Genomic DNA, 17850 nt, shown 5'->3' on the forward strand with positions numbered 1-17850 from the left:
AGTGATAGATAAGAAGTGATTTATTAGAATAGGATGCTTATAAGGCTTCCAGGTGGGCAGGTGAGAGGGTGCTGCACCCCTAGAACTTAGTGGGCTACAGTTTTATAATCAAAGGAAAAGTAGGGAGGGGGAGAGGACCACCTTCTTCTTCATTCTTGAGTAGACATCAGTTCCTCCTCCATGTCGGGTGGGGGAGTTTTCTTGTCCCTATATGGTCAAGCTGGGACTGTCATGGTGCAATGGAAATGAGGAAAAAGGTGGTTAACATATACTAAGAATGGCAAGTCATCTCAGGTTTCAGTATAATGCCACCCTTTCCTTATACTTTTGTGTTTAGTGTGCTCAGAGGAGCATGTCCTAAGAACTGTTAACTTACTGAGCTCACTGGGCAGGATATGGGTCTCATTCCACCATTGTTTTATTATTTGGGGGCATGTTTCATGTTTCTGTTGCATGGTTTTGTTGCTAAGCAAACTTGCTTTCTTGAGTGATCATTAACTTACAGGGGTCTCCCACACTTTTTTCTTTACTTACAATCTCCTAGTGGAATTAACTATTTAATCACCTACTTTGTCCCTTTGCTCTGTCCCTGTCAGGTGCTGAGTGGGAACCTGGGGCCATAAGAGTTGCCTGGAGCTGTGGGAGCCAGCCAGCATTGTGGTGATCCGGGAGCCCGGGTTTGTACGACATGCAGGTAGCCTGGTGCCAGAGGACCACCTGGTGCTACTGGAGCTGGTACATGCCAGGATGAGCCAGGGGTCTGGTGTAAACCTTTCTGAAGATATGCTTTATATATTTAACTTCTATGGGGTATTTTCCAAAGTTAACAATCAATGTAGAGTTGATCTGTCAAGGAACGTGGTTATATTTTTTAACATATTCAGTAAAGGTCCACTTTAAGAAGAAAGCAAAGGCAGCTCAGTTAAAAGCTATCAGACACACAGATGCTCTGCTAGGGCCATACAATGGCAAAACAGAGCTTGCATTCAGCCTGAGAGTCTGTAACTAAGCACTCCATAAGAACAAACATTTAAAAGACAACTGGAGTATGCATTTTATGCATTAATTTCTTGTGATGACAAATGAAATTAATGTAAACCACAAGACAATTCTTCACCCGAAAAAAATTAATCCTTAAAAATACAGGTGTAAGCAGAATTTTCTTGGAAGAATGCATTAATCTCTCTTCCTTCTTGGAGCCAAAATTCCTTTCAAAGCTTCCTTTTGAAAAGTTAGGTCTATTTTACTGTTTATAGACATGAATCTCACACTGAGACCCTGGTCATAGGCAAAACAGGTCCTTCCACATTTAAGTCTCAGTCACAGCAGGTCAGTCAAGTTAATTCTAGTTGCTGCACAGGTAAATCCAAAAGATCTCAATTCCTAACACAACAGAATTAATTCTAGTAAAATCTAACTTAGAGACCAGTGAGTGGTCTTCCATGAATTGATAGAGAAATCCAGAATCCTCCCATCTGCCATGCCCTAAAACAGGACCCAGAAAATTCTTTCTGTAAAGGACAGCTAGTAAATATCTTAACCTTTGCAGGCCTGAACAGTCAGTCCCTGTTGCAACTACTCAAGTTTGCTGTCGTAGTAGGAAAACAGTCACAGACAATACCTAAACAATGAGCTTGCCTGTGTCCAGTAAAACTTGATTTAAAATACGTGGTGGACAGGATTTGACCCACAGGCTGTAGTTTGCCCAACCCCTGCCTTAGAACTTCAGAGTGTTTTGCTTCTAGCCAAGTGACAAGAGAGAGCACAGGAGACTGTGCTAGAGGTTTTTCTGGACCAGGCCCAGAAGAGGCAGACATTCGTCGGTCTGCATGGCATTGGCCAAACCTCAATCAAATGACCACATAAAGCAAGAGTGGGAAAAGCAGCCTCACTGTTTGCCAAGAGATAGGAGAAATGACATTGTTAACACATGACAATTCTGCCATGGTCCATCCTGCTTGTCACTAAATTTCAATGTTACACTTCCTCGTATCTAGAGAACACATTTAGCAGACGCCCCCAAACCTCCACACAAGGTGCTTACAAAGCCCATGAAGTCACTGCAGCCAGTTCAAAAGGCAGGCTCTCCCCTTAAGCTATCAGTTCTATCAGGTGACTTCCTGTAGCCCAGCAGATAGGACGTTAATAAAAACAGTGACTTAAGAACTAAGTATCAAATTATCTGTCCACTCCTGCACAAACAGCCTACATCCAATGGTGAGGTGGGGACAGGATAATTGTAATAAAATGTCCCATTCAAAATAGGAAAGAATGTAAGATACATAGCAGTTCTGGGTCAACGAAAAAAGAAAAAAGAAATCCTGCTGGGCAGCCATAGTGAAGGCCCTCAACTCTGGGAGTTGGGGAAGTTCCTTATTTACACACTGATTCTGCTCTTGGAAGGTACTCTTTTGTCCATCAGTTTCCATGGCCACAGACACTACCTTCGGAGATTTTTCTCTGTCCACTAACCTGCAAGGCCATATCTGAAACAGACATTTGTAGGCCCTTCCTGCCCAAGGTTGTTTTAAGGTCTCTAGTCAGTCTCAAACTTAGAACAGGTTCATGCTTTTTTTGGCAGTAGAATCCCTCAAAAATTTTGTAGGCCAGAAGCCGTTTCCAGTCAGTTTTAAGTGCCAATCATCACACCCAAATTCTTTCTCAGACATAGTTCTCAAACCTGCCTTATTTCTTAGCTTCACCCCACGTCTGTCTGTCTGTCTCTCTCTCTCCCAATTTAATGATGAATACATTGAGGCTATCTGAAATAATACAATTTAGTGTGAAGGTAACACTGTTAATCTGAGTTGTGTTTAACTGAAAACTCTTACTGGTCTTTTTCAATAAATCCCTTTTAATCTTAAAGCCTACTATTCAGAGTCCAGAAGTAGGTGCCTTTTGCAACCTGTAAGGACCTTAATATGTAGAATTTCTCTATTCCCTTAATTATCTGCTTAAGAACTAGCCAAATCTTGCATTATCTCTTTATTATACTATTTTTCTCAAAACAGTCAATGACAGCCAATATAATCACAATGACGCTCATTGATGCCAGAGCTACATAGTCCTAGGCAAATATATGCCTTCCAAGTTGTCACAGGTGACTTTCTTGGCCGCTCCGTGCAGCTTGTGAGATCTTAGTTCCCCAACCAGGGATGGAACCCGGGCCCCCAACAGTGGAAGTACCGAGTCCTAACCACTGGACCACCAGGGAAGTCCCCACAGGTGATAGTTTTACCAAACATTTTGCCACAGCAAAATAGAGCCCTTCAGCCTTCCAGGTGACTCTATCTCTTCTTTATTTGCCACCACCTGACCATCAAACCAATGATGCATATTTTAATTTTTTGTATTATGTCAGTATCCAACTCTGGTACCAGTTGCAGTAAAAGATAATCTCAGTGGACTCACAGATGTTTATTTCTCACTCACATGTATTCTAGTCACGTGTTGAACCGTTCACCTTCCCCACAGAGCTTCAAGGACTCAAATTCCTTCTATCTTGTGTCTTCACTCTCACCTGAAACCAGCAAGTCCTGAGCTTCTGGCCAGAGGTGAGGGACAGAGAAAGATGGCTGGGCTGAGTGCTTTGCAATCAGACTTGAAAGAGCTCACATTCTACCCACATTCCAGAGGCCAGAACTTAGTCACCTGCTGTGTACCAGAAGCTAGAGGAAATAAGCTTTGGTGGACACATAGCAGTCTCTGCTGTAAACAACTCTAATATTGCTCCCATCATGTAATTAGAAGAATATAGATCTCGCTATTCTAGAAGATAGGCTGGAAGATCTGGCATAATCAGAAATCAACAATTTTAAGCCCAGGACCTTGGAATCTTAGAGTTAGCAGGGGGAACTGCGGAGATCAGCTAGTCTAACTATTTCACATTATAGATTGATTAAATGATGCTCAGATGGGCATAAGGAATCAGTGGTAGATATAGGACTAGGGCACTGGTCTCCCACTCAGGTCAGGGCTATTGTAGAATATGCCTCCCTGCCTTAATTCTTCCTAAATTCATAAACTCACTGTAGGCTAATGAACAAAAGCAGGATTTTAAAAACTTTTTTTACATGTAACTCTTAGTAGATATAGGAAATAAAATAACATCTAATTAGAAGACAAATAAAATCCTTTGGTCAGAATTTCAGTGGGAATTAGGTTTGTTTATGTGGTCCTAAAGGAAACATTTTTTTACTCCAAAGATGAGATAAATTTGGTCTGAATGTTGTTTCTCAGACTTTTTCAAACTGTTTGGACCTAGAGGATCATTCAGATCAAAGCCAAGAAAAACTACTGTTTTTGTAAAACTAAACAAAAATGAAATAGAGAAGTGTTTGCAAAAACTTCAGGAAGCAGCAGGGGGTGATAAGGAGGACATAAGCTTATTGTTGAGACAAGCAAGAACAAGTTGTACTCTTCCACTCCCAGCTCTTGTCCTTGGAATAGGTAATTATCCTTTCCAAGTCTACAAATAACTGTTCCTTCTCTGCCTTGTTTCTGGGGTTGTGATCAGGGCAAAATGAGATTATGTACACAAAAGTGATTTGCAAGTTGAAAATCAAGATCAGAGAGAACGTTATCATCTTCAAATGATCAGTAATAAATCTTCTACTTTAGTCTTTAAATCTCCATAAAATCTATTATAGTCTGTGTGCTCCTCAGAGAGCACACATGAACCTAGGTAATTTGCTATATTAATTTTTACTCTATCTGTTTCCATAATTACTGTTTGCTATAAAAATGTACTTAGATTAAATTCTCAATGTTTTCTCTACTTATGCAATTACAAGGGCAATATAATCATCAGGGATTAGAAATGCAAAACATACTTTTAGAAAGGCATTTACAAACTGCAAAATGTAGTCAGCTATCATAACTTCATTTTTAAAAATATATAAAGGCTAATTAAAGAGTAATGAACTGATATTGAGAAATATTTAAGAATAAGGTCTTAGTGAAGCAAATAACAGAACTAAGGAAAGATATATTTGATTACAAATGCCTAAAAGTAAAAGAAGGAGGTAATAACCTGGCAAAAAAGTTCAAACACAATAATGGGTAGAATCAAGAAACTTAAACTTAAGAAACTTGTTTGATTGCGAAGCCTATGAGGAAAATAATCCCTTTAGAGAATTATTCTACATGCCAGTGTGGACTGGGTTTCTTATTTTCAAAGGTTGGTACAAAATCCCAAAGAAAGTATTACAGAGAACTGGCCTTCTCTATCAAAGGGACAAGATACATGATTTTAAAGGTCTTCACTCTGTATTGTAGATTTTACAGCAAAGCATAATTTATTATATTGAAAGATGGGTTCCATCTAGAGCCTGACTCAGAAGAGTTGATTCCGAAGAAACCTAATATTGACAAGTTTCCTAATCATTACCCAGTAAGGCAACCCCCATATGCACCCCCATTCCTACCTCTAATCCAAAAACCCATCCAACCAGAGAAATAGTAGATAGCACCAACTCAAAATGATCTTCAAGGCCTATGAAAAAAGGTCTCAACGCAATGGGAACACCAGCAGGAAGTCAAGATGAATGGATTGCTCTTTTAAAAAAAGTGGTAAAGGACCAATTAGTCTTATGAATACTTCTTCCTAGTTCCCTGGTCACAGGTAGGCCTCCACTTGTCCCCTTGTCAGTCCCTATGTGTGCCCATATAAGAGTGAGTCTTTTTGATAATATGCCTTGGAACTCTGTACAACATTTTTAGTATGACTAATTATGGTTGTGAAAGCTAGAGAATAACAAGAGATCCTCATGCTTTTTGCACCTAAAAGATAAAGGAAAGCCAGAGATGAAGATAAACATATGGAGATACAATTCCCTTTTCATCAGAGATTCAAACCAAATGAAATAGTTCAGCTCAAATTTTGTTCAGGGGACATTCTGACAGTTCTGCTTTCTCCCAATTCAATGATTTCGGGGGAAAAGTATATACAGGCTCAGTTCTGGTTCAAAGCAGTTCACTTCTTAGGAAGAAAACTGAAGCATTTATGATTGAATACAAATGTAATATTTGGATTCAGTTCAAATTAGTAAAGTTCATTCCAGGTTAATGTTTGATACAAGTTTCTGCTTTTCAACTGTTCATTTTATCAGTTATAGCCCGAGGAGAAGAAAATATATATTAACAATTGCCAGAAGAAAAATAGGGACACACCATTAATGGCTTTAAAGGAGCCAAGAATCTCATCCGATGTTCTGTTGTCACATCATTTAGAGCACATAAACCCATGTTTTCCAAGAAAACTCTTAGCATAATCTTCAAACAAACATTTGCTCCATCCTTCTTCTCACAAAGCAACCAAAATTTTTTCTAACTAGTCTTTTCTAGAAAAATGAAAAATTAGAAAAATTTAACTCTTCATTCCTTTTATGAAGTGAGATTATGCATGGTAGTTTTATATACAGTGATACGTATATAATAATTTGACATATAGATATGCCCACATAGATACATACACATATGAATACATATATAAAGGGTAGCAGAGAAGGAGTTTTAGGTTCACTGAGAGCAGGAAAAAAGCAAGTGAGCCAACAAAAACAGATTTATCCAACAGGGGGGGTATCTGAGATTCTTTCCTGGATCAAAACCCACTGCTTAGGGACTTCCCTGGTGGTCCAGTGGTTAAGACTTCATGCTTCCAATGCAGGGGGTATGGGTTCAATCCCTGGTCGGGGAACTAAGATCCCACATGCCGTGCAGCACGGTCAGAAAATGAAAAAATGAAAAAAAAAAACAAAAAACACTGCTTAAAATGTATTTATTCTGTAAGTACATTTGGTAAGATGATTTACTGAGCTATACATGTGTGATTTGTTTGCACAGAATTTTCCCTCTTCTATTCAAGACGGTCTATCTCTTCATAACTTGGAGCTCAATGTAGAGATTTACTGAAGAGATAGAGGGGGAGATAGAAATGGTGAGAGGAAAAAATGGAAAAGCAGCATTGTCAATCCATAGACTAGCCCCTGCTCCAAGCAATATCCCAGCAATGCAGCACAGGAGAATAGCACCATGGTACAAACCCAACCCACCACCACAGTCCTGCTCCAGGCCCCCATTTAGAAAGAAAGTAGCAGGACACAAAGCTTCAAAATACTGCAAATCTGTATCCTTTTTCTACAGCTGCTATAACAAATTACCATGAACCTGGTGACTTAAAACACAAATTTATTATCTTATGGTTCTGGTGGTCAGAAGTTCAAAATGGGTCTCACTTGGGGGAAAAAAATCAGGGAAGAGCTGAATTCCTTTGGAGGCTCTAGAAGAGAACCCATTTCCTTCCCCTTTCCAGCTTCTAAAGGCCACCTTCATTCGCTGGCTTACAGCCCCTTCCTCCATCTTCAAAGCCAGCAGTATAACATCTCTGATTCTCTCTCTCTCTGACTTTTGCTTCCTTTGTCCCATCTCCTACAACCATGACCCTCCTGCCTCCCTCTTATAAGGACCTTTGTGATTACGTTGGGCTCATCTGGATAATCCAGGCTTGCAAATGAAGGCATTAGGGCTTGTCTGGATGAAATGGAGACTCAAGGCCCTCCTCTAATCTCCACACCCTTGTTAGTCTTGGAATTCTTGTGCAACACACAAAATGGAAGAAAGCCACAATAACAACTAAGATGTAGGCTGAGTCAAAATGATGTTGAGATTAAGAAAGAGTAGAAATGTGACATTTCTTGTTTGTACAGTAATCTTTGTGCCTCCAACAGAAAGTTGTGTTTTTCTTCCCTAACTGCATTACCTCTGAGTCCTCACTACTGAAACTCATCTGCTACAATCACGTTGGCAATTAACAAGTATCATATCTACTAAGCACTTCTTATCTGCAGAGCACTATACCAGGAACGACAAACAATACAAAAGAATGAGAAAGTAGACATCTCTCCTCAGGAAGTAATATGTATGAAAAGCATAGGTGAGATCACTTACAGGAAGAAGAAGCTAGCACGACCATGTAGCATGCTAAAGTATATTTTGAAAGTAATAATTGTTCCTGGACACTCAGATCCTTCCTACATTTTATCCTTACTGAACTGATAAAAATCTATTTGGGTTTGAGAGGGAGTCTATTGAAAAACCATATAAACAGGAAACAGATAAACTAAGAGTAAGAACAGAAGCAAATAAACATCACAAACTTCTGCCAGGAAATGAACTGACCAGCAAGACCATGGGTGAAGCTGGGCAAAGGAATCTGGAAGAAGGGATTGTTTAGAAACCACTGTCTCTCCAGACTTTGTGCCTATCACTGAGGCCAGCAAAGTGTAACCCAGAACTACTCCTTATCCCCATTTTAAGACAGGCTGACTTGAGACACTTTACCCAAGAGAGCGGTAAGGGTGAGAATGAGGGGTGAGGATGGGAATGGTGGAGGAAGTGTGGATAACATAGTGAAAAGAGTGGCTTAATCTGATTTGATTCAACACCATGTGTGAATTTAAGCCAGTTACTCAACTTCTCTATGCCTCTGTTCACTCTATAAACACAGGAATAATAACACTGCAAAGAACTTCTTTGAGAATTAAATACAATAATATGCCGCCCAACATGCAAGCAGGAGAAGACACATACCTTAATGAGAGTGTCCTGTCTCTACCACCCCACACGCACAAAAGCTCCTAGCTCCAAGCAGAGTGTCTCTAAAAGAGTAGCTACTTAATACAGGTTGGTTTCCTTTTACCTTTTTTGCAACCATTATTGATAAGGAAGATTAGAACTAAGAACCGCTCTCATTTCTGTCACCCTGAGCAAACTTCACAGGATTCATTGCACAGGTTGTTGATTCTCACAAGTACCCATGCCCTTGAACCCTGTTCCTCATTCTCCCTCTCACCCTCTCCCTCCTAACACACCTCTAGCTCAGGGCTTGTGATCTGACAGGCAGAGCTAGCATTCACAGTAAGATCAACAAAGGGGGGCTTCCCTGGTGGCGCAGTGGTTGGGAGTCCGCCTGCCAATGCAGGGGACACGGGTTTGTGCTGCGGAGCGGCTGGGCCCGTGAGCCATGGCCACTGAGCCTGCGCGTCCGGAGCCTGTGCTCCGCAACAGGAGAGGCCACAACAGTGAGAGGCCCGCGTACCGCAAAAAAAAAAAAAAAAAAAAGATCAACAAAGGGGACTGAGGATCTAATTCTGGAACCTGTGCCTCTCAGCAGTCAAAGAGGTCTGCCAGTGACAGCTAAATATGAAAGCGAGAACTTTTAATATCACCCTTGAAAAGACAGGTTCTTTTCACTTCTGCCGCAGCTTCAACCTTTATTTTAAAAACACAAAAGAAATGTTTGGAGATAAGACATATGGAGCCAAACATTTTGTACTTTGCAAGTTTCTACCTATAAATGAACTATTTAATTTAGCAAGACTGTATAGCATAGAGGCTACTTTTAGCCACAAGTACCAAAAATCCAATTCAAAGTTGCTTAAAGTGAAATATACTGGCTACCAGTTCTAAAAGTCTAGACACAAGGTGAGCTTCAGGGCTTACTTTTTCCAGGGTCCTCTCCTCTTTTTTCGCTGCTGTTCTCTGAGATTTGCCCTCCTCTAATCATCCTTGGTCCTTACACTTCTAGTCCTCACATCCATGCACAACAACTTTGGAGAAAAAGGAGCCACTTCCCGAAACTTTCCCAGGAGTATCAGAAACCCCAGAAAATCCATAGATTTCCCAGGGTTCCACAGAAACCCCAGAAAATCTCTCCTCTCATTCCACTGCCCTGAACTGGGTCACATGACAATCCCTGAACCAATCACAGGCAAAGGACGTGAGACTACTCTGAGACCAATCAGGTCAATGGTTAGAGCTAGAGGCTGCCTCACTTTCCCTGAGACACAGGGACAAAAAATGGTGTTCTGTAATGATGGAGGGGGGAGTGGATCCTTGTAAGCATCCAGTAGTGAACACTTCAGCTTTTATTTTACACAAACACATCTGATTCCACTTGAATGAGAGTAAACCGGATTTACATTAACAGAGTTTAACAACAGAGAGAAGTTGATGAGTTCTTTTAGCAGAAATAACAAATACCCAAATGGCTGATATCCTCCAATAATGTCCAACGTAGAATATCATACACTTCTTCAACTGTTCCATTGTTTAAAACATGCCTGGAACTCCTCTTTTAGAAATTTCGCCTTTTGTTCTCTAAACTTTATTCCTAGGTGAGCCCATCAATTCCCATGGGGTTAAATATCATCTGTATACTGCTGACTCGCAAATTTCTATCTCAAATTCACTTCTGAGCTCTAGATTTGTATTTAATTTGCCTATGTGGCAGGCACCTGCTTTCAGGCATCTCAAACCTAACACATTCCAATAAAAGCACAGTATTCCCCATGGCAGACTTCCCCATCTCAGGAAATAGCCTTGGCATCTAGCCCATTATTTAAGATAGAAACCTAGGACCAATCTTCCTTATGGGTGTGTGTGTGTGTGTGTATTCGTATGTGTGTGTGTGCACTCACATACACACACATACATGCACATGTGCTAGAAGAGGTCATTTTCCAGAATGCTGGCATTGAAGGGGATCTTGACAATCATCTGTTCTAGTACTAGCCCTTCCCAATTTTCCAGAAGAATAAGACTCTAGAAGGAGGAATGATTTGTCCACAGTCAGATGGCCAGTTTTCAGCTGAATTGTGACCAGAACCCAAGTTTTAGAACCTGGCCCCAAATCTAAAAACCTTTTTCCTAATCATCAGTTGGACTCTCAAGGTGATTTCAAACTTCATATCATTACCAACCTTTTATTCTATGGGTTTTTCTAGCTCTTTCAAGGCAACTTTTGCTATCCTTATAATTATGTAACCTACAGAAACAATTCCAAAAGTTTAGACAAGCTTGCAAGTCTACCTGAAGGAAAGGAACACCAGTAAAGTAAAAGTGCTGTGTTCCCTCTAAGTCTCAAGCAGGCTTCAGATACTGCTTAATCCGTTCTACTGCTTTCATTCACAGGCGCAGAACCTGTAGATACTTTAGCCATGAGGGATCAGCTCTGCAATTCTGAGTGCAGGCTGCTAGAAAGGTCTCGTGGCACATTACAGGGAGTTCACATCGGAGGAATGATGACTCACTAATTTAAAGCATTGCCATTAAATTTAACAGGGTCAGTTTTTTCTGGCTAGAGAGAAAAGAAAGGCTGATATTTACTTAAAGGGACCCTTAGATAAAATTGCCAGAGAGTGGACTTAACAGCCTGTGCTTGTTGCAGGCTCAGAAATCACAAACCTAGAACTGATCAGGGTAGAGCCAACCTCATCTGTTAAGTCAAGAGGGGCTCGTAGCTGGAGAGTCAGCACAGAAGACTGTGGTGGAGAGGAGAGCCTTCTGATCTCTTGGATATGCTGACTGCTGGGCTGACTCCCTGAAGCAGAAATGTAAGGCTTCCTGTTCCCTCCCTCTAATTAAAGGGGTCTCAGAGCAGGGCTGTCTCTAGGTTCTGCTTTTGCGTTCCTGAACTTCTCAATTATTCTGCATGGTGAGCCTGTCCCGCTTGTGTGGGACTCCCTGGCTTTCCCTGAGCTCGCAGAGAAAGCTCACAGGATCCTGCCTCAGCTGCAAAGTTCTGTGGCTCCTGCTACCTCTGGTTTAGGCCCTAGATCAAGGGTAAAATGGCAAGTCCAGCCACTATGAGCAGGCAGCCATCTAACCTCAGTTATTCATTCTGTGAGCGCACAAATCACAAGACTTGCTTCTCCAACTAGCTTCTGCCCTGTCTTTCCGACCCACTGGCTGGCTTATTTAAGAAGAACTAACATTTGTTTATATTTGCTTTTATTACCTGTACTTTAGGAGACCAATGCAAGAAAAATATTGCTGCAATTTACATCAAAGAGTGTTCTGCCTATGTTTTCCTCTAGGAGTTTATAGCGTCCTGTTTTACATTTAGGTCTTTAATCCATTTTGAGTTTATTTTTGTGTATGGTGTTAGAGAGTGTTCTAATGTTTGCCATTTGCAGCAACACGGGTAGACTTGGAGGGCATTATGCTAAGTGAAATGAGTCAGACAAAGAAAGACAAATACTGTATGCTATCACCTATATGTGGAATCTAAAAAATACAACACACTAGTGAATAATACAGAAAAGAAACAGACTCACAGATATAGAGTACAAACTAGTGGTTACCAGTGGGGAGGGGAGGAGGGGTGATACAGGGGTGGGGGAATAGGAGGTATAAACTCTTGGGTATAAGATAGGTTCAAGGATGTATTGTACAACACGGGGACTATAACCGATATTTTTTAATAAATGTAATTGGAAAGTAATCTTTAAAAATTGTATATTAAAAAAGGAACTAACATTTACTGTATGTTCCATGTGCAAGATTTAATTTGCTAGGTCTTCACAATAAGACTTTGTGGGTGTTGTTATTAACCTTATTAGGTAGATAAGGAAACCCAGGACTCAGGCACATTGAGTGACTTGGCCAACACTGGATTCAGTCCCAGCTCAGAAACCTACATTCACAGTATTGTAATCTACACAGACCTGCTCTCTGGTTTCTGGATTCTCCTCTTGGCTTCATAATCTAATTCTTGTCCTGACTTCCTGGCCTGGCAGCCTCCCATCCAGATAAGCTTCAAATCTTGCCTGTCCTAGCTCCCCTCTTGGCAGTCCTCCTTCTAGGAGGACCAGACCCTCCTCGTCTCCACCTTAATCAGCATCTGCAGGACTCAGGGTTCTCACTGGCTCTACACGCCAGACTAAAGACCCTTGACCATTTACCTACACATCAGAAAACAGGAAAGAAGAGCAAAGAGAAGCATTCATTTAACAGTCATTTATCAAGCCTTTTTGCATGCTGGGCAAGATGCTGGAAGCTGGGGCTATAGCAGGAAACAAGAATGACATGCTCCCTGCTTTCAGGGAGCTCCTATTTTAGTGAAAGCAGAAAGACAGTGAGTAAATAAAGCCCAAAACTAAAGACGCTTTTACATAATGACAAGTACTATGAAAAAATAAAACAGCATGATACGACAGATTTTCAAGAAAATCATCCACATGTGCCTAAAACACCTAACACCAAAATGCATGTATTAACTGCTCATAAATCACAGGAAATTGATGGCATTTGCAGACTACAACTATGTTCTATTGTTCTTAAGCAAAGAAGGCTAAATTGGTTCACATATCTGCCCCCAGTGAAGCCCCAGCTTACAGCTTCTTCGTTTAGAAATCTTGCTGTAGTGTTCTTTTAATACATATCTAATTACAAAGAAAGTTTTATCTTTGTAACCCCAATAAAGCAAAGGAAAGTGGAAATTGGATATCCCCACAGGCCCATAACTTCTGTCTTGGGATAACAGACAAAAGGGCTTGTCACAGGCAGCATGCCTCTGGAACAAGGTGTGAGACACAGATCTGCATTAGGTGAATCACTGGGTGTGCCCTTGGGAATAACAAATCAGTGAAGTTATTGGGAGTGGAGGAAGCAGGAGTGGGCAGAGGAGAAACTGACATGTGACGTAGGTGCCTATCCATAGGAAGCAGTGGAGCTGATGGCCTTTCAGAGACGTCCCAATTCAAGACAACAGGACAAGATCTTTGTAACTCCTAACCTCCAACAACTAGTCTTTGAAAGGGGTCTCCCCTGGGGAGGGTGAGTATACTTGGGCAAGTGCAGCTCCATTTGCTGGAGGGCAGGTCCTGAGGAAGGACACAGCTATGACTGTCAGCAGCAAGTCTTCCAGCAGCTGGAGGAATGAAGCCTCGGTACTGAAGGGCAGATCTGTGTAGCACACCCCGGCATCTACTCTAGGCTCAGAATATCCACATTCCTTCCTTGAACAGTTGCTGAGTTTCCCCACAGAGGCTTGAATATGAGTTGTGCCCTGGTGTCCACAATGTCTCTATGGAAACCTCCCTAAGAATAATCCTCGTCCAGGACTGTTTATCTAGACTATCCAAGAGTCCAACCCTGTTAGCAAATGGTGATTGAAACACTTTAATGGTTTTCAGTCTTTGAAGACCATGCAACTTCTATCTCAGTTATGGTCTACTCCAGCAGACAGAGAGGCACCCCTAATTTTGGCATACCTAAATACAGAAGCAATGTAATAGAGAAAGGAATAGGGGGTAGTCAGGGTGGGCCCCTCTGAGAAGGCAGCACTTGAGATGAAAACTGAATGATAAGCAAGAGGGCCGTCACGCAAATATCGTGGGAAGAAGATTCTTCTTAGAAATAAATGCAAATGTCCTGAGGAAGAAATATGTCATATTCTCTAATAGTTCATATTCTCCAAACATTTCAATATTTCTTCAAGAGAATAAAAAAAGCAAGTGTGGTTGAAGGTTCATGAGTTGGGGGAGAATAGTATGAAATAAGGTTAGAGATACAAAGAACAGATCTTTTATCTATTCAACATTGCCTTATTGAGTTCCTACTGCATGCCAGGCACTATTCTAAACTCTGGGAGATACAGCAGCAAACAAGTAGACCTTGTAGATCATGGTAGAGAATTTAGATTTTATTCTAAGGGCAAGTGGAGGTCACTGAAAGATTTTAAGCAGGTAAGTGACATAGTCCAAGTTATTTTCTAAGATGGTGATTTTCCCTGCTTTCAGGAGAAAAGAATGGAAGGATGTCTAGCTAGGAAGAAATATGGTAATCCAGCAAACAACTGTAGCAATTTGGGTTAAGCTTATGAAGTGAAGATGGAGACAAATCGATGGACTTGAAATATATTCTGGAAGCAAAGCTGACAGGGATTACTGACGAAAGAGACATAGAGAATAAGGGAAAGAAAAGACTCAAGAACAACGCAAATTTTTGGCTTGAGTTACTGGAGGGATAGACAATGGTATTACTTACTGAGAAGGGGAAGATAGAGAGAAAACAATTTGCACATAAACATCAAGATTACTTGATATTAACTTTGACATATTTATTGCACATCAAATGTAAGTCAGATAGGCAGTTTCATATATGAATTTAAAGCTTAGTGGAGAATGTTAAAGATAGAAATCTTTATGTCATCAGCATGTAGTATATGGCATTTAAAACCAAAGTGTTGATGGGATCACTGTATCAGTCAGTTCAGACTGACATACCAAATACCATAGACTGAGGGACTTAAAAGAATAGAAATTTATTTTCTAATAATTCTGGAGGCTAGGAGTCTGAGATCAGGGTGCCAGCCTGGTCAGATTCTGGTGAGGCCTCTCTTCCTGGCTTGCAAACAGTTTCCTACTCACTGTGTTCTCATATGACAGAGAGAGAGAGAGAGAGAGAGAGAGAGAGAGAAATCTTCCTCTTCTTATAAAGCCCCACCCTTATGACCTCATTTAATCTTAACCTCCTAAAGATCCTATTTCCAGATGTAGCCACATTGGCAACCATTTCAACATATGAATTTGAGGAGAAGCACAATTCAGTCCATGGCAATTACCTAAGAAAATAATACAAGTAGAAAGGAGATGAAGGCCCAGAAGGAGCCCGTGAAAGGTATTCCAACATCATAAAAGGAAGGCAGAAACAGATCGAGAAGCAGTAGCTGATGAGATAGGGGGAAAGAAGGAGAATGCCATGAGGTACTAAGAGAACAAAATGTTTCAGGAAAAGAAAAAAGCACACACTGTGTGGCATGCTTCTGAAAGTTTGTCTAAGATAAGAACAAACAAATGGACACTGTATGCGGCAAGAAAGGGGTGACGTTGGCAAGATTCCTTTCACCAGGCAGAAAGGATGGAAATCAGATTCAAGTGGGAAGAAGAGAGAAAAGGAGATGACATAGAAACTGAATACACACAAGTCTTCCCAGTGGGTTAGCTGTGAAGGGGAACAGAGAGATGGGCCAGAAGATGGAGGAGGTCATGGGGTGGGAGGTGAGAGAACAAACAGCTTCTGACCCAGGACCAAAGGGCACAGTCCTATCGTTTGGTCTGTCCTCAGAGACCCTTTTGCTCTGCCTGTTTTGTGGACCTTCCTCAGCATCACCCTCTTCTTGTCCGTGTGGGGTCACAATCTCTCTTCATTTCCCTTAGTTTCCTGGTAGCACGGCACAGTCAGCAAAAGCCCAGACCTTAGAGCCAGAATCTCAGCATTATCACCAGCCAGCTGTGTGACTATGGACAAGTAACTTATCCTATCTGTGCCTCTGATTCCCTGTTTATAAAATGGAATTGATAATTATAGTAGTGCCTTCCACATAGTTATTATAGAGATTCAATTAGCCAGGAGATTCAAGTCATTCAAATAGTACATGGCCAGTGCTAAGAAACTATTTGTAAAATAAATAAATGTACACTTTGCAAGAAGATGCTTTGCATTTCTGGAATTTCAGGCAACAATTGAACTAGCCTAGAGAACAGGCTGGCATTACAGTGAGTGGCTCAGTAACACTACCCAGGAGGCTGGCATCATAGTGATATATGTGCTTATCTTGTTCAGAATTTGATTCCACTTAATCTAAAGCAGCTCTTGGGATTCAACAAATCCTATAATTCTTATAACTGATTTCGCCAGAATAATATTTAATTCCTCAAAATCAGTCAGCATGAGGCAATTTTAAATAAGGTCTCATAACAATAATAATCTTATTGTAACCCCATCGCTAAGGCTTAAACCGGAGAGTGTCCATTTCCTCTTTATTCCTACCACATAATGAGTTAGTCTTAAGTATCTAGTTATCTATTGTGTAATGTCCATCACCACGGTTCTATAACAAAGAGTTTATCTTCCTTTTTCCATTTATAGTATCTTATAGCACTCTTGAGAGATTTACACGTGCATAAACCTGTGTTTAGAGCTTTAAAATAATAAACCAAAATAAAATTTCAGTTCATGTTTTTCCCATGCTATTAATGAAGCCAAAGTTTATGTTGAAAAATGTGCACCAATTCATATCTACATGAAATGTTCTAACTAAGATGCCTTATCCCAAATACACGCTACTATGGGCTGAATTGTGTCCCTTCAAAATTCATATGTTGAATTCCTAAGCCCCAGAATCTCACAATGTGAGTGTATGTGGAGACAGATCTTTAAAGAGATAATTAAGGTAACATGAGGTCATAGGGGTGGGCATAATACAGTATGACTGGTCTCCTTAGACAAAGAGATTGGGACACAGACACACATGCAAGGAAGGCCATGTGAAGACATAGGAAGAAGACAGCCACCTATAGACTGTCAACCTTTAAAATAAAAATGTAAGCGGTTTAGCCAGCAAAATGGAGCTTATTCAGGAATAGCAAAGGAATTGTGATTCAGGGTGTGCAAACCATGGGGAACCATAGGCAAGTCCAGAGAACAAAGGAGAGGAGAGTTCTTTTATAGAGGAAAGGAAGTTGGGAGGGCCTGTTCTGAATGAAAGTTCACTGGAAAGAGTGAGGGTTGTGGCAGTTTCTCATTGGCTGGGTTGTTGTTAAACAAGGAGAAAATCTTCCTTCTTCCTGCTGAGGTATGTAACGTGAGCTTCTTCCTGCTGGGATTGTAAAGTCAGCTGTGTTGAGTGGTTCATGTGTGAGAGCTCCTCCTTCCAGGCTTCTTGACTCCATTTTGAATGAGGTTTTCCTTTATTCATTTTCACAAAGCCAAGGAGAGAAGTCTGGAATAGACCCTTTCCTCAGAGCTCTCAAAAGAAGCCAACCCTGCCAACATCTTAATCTTGGACTTCCAGGCTCCAGAATTGTGAGAAAATTAATTTCTGTTGCTTAAACCACCCAGTCCATTGTACATTGTTATGGTAACCCTAGCAAACTAATATATACACTATAGGATAGACCGGCAAGTAGTTAGAGGTTTACAGCTTAGCCATTAGCAAGTCTAAATCCTATAGCCAGGTCAAACCCTGAGTCAAAGACTTGATTTCTGAGTAGGGTTCATAATGCT

This window comes from Orcinus orca, chromosome 12, assembly GCF_937001465.1.
Source record: "Orcinus orca chromosome 12, mOrcOrc1.1, whole genome shotgun sequence".
Lineage (NCBI taxonomy): Eukaryota > Metazoa > Chordata > Mammalia > Artiodactyla > Delphinidae > Orcinus > Orcinus orca.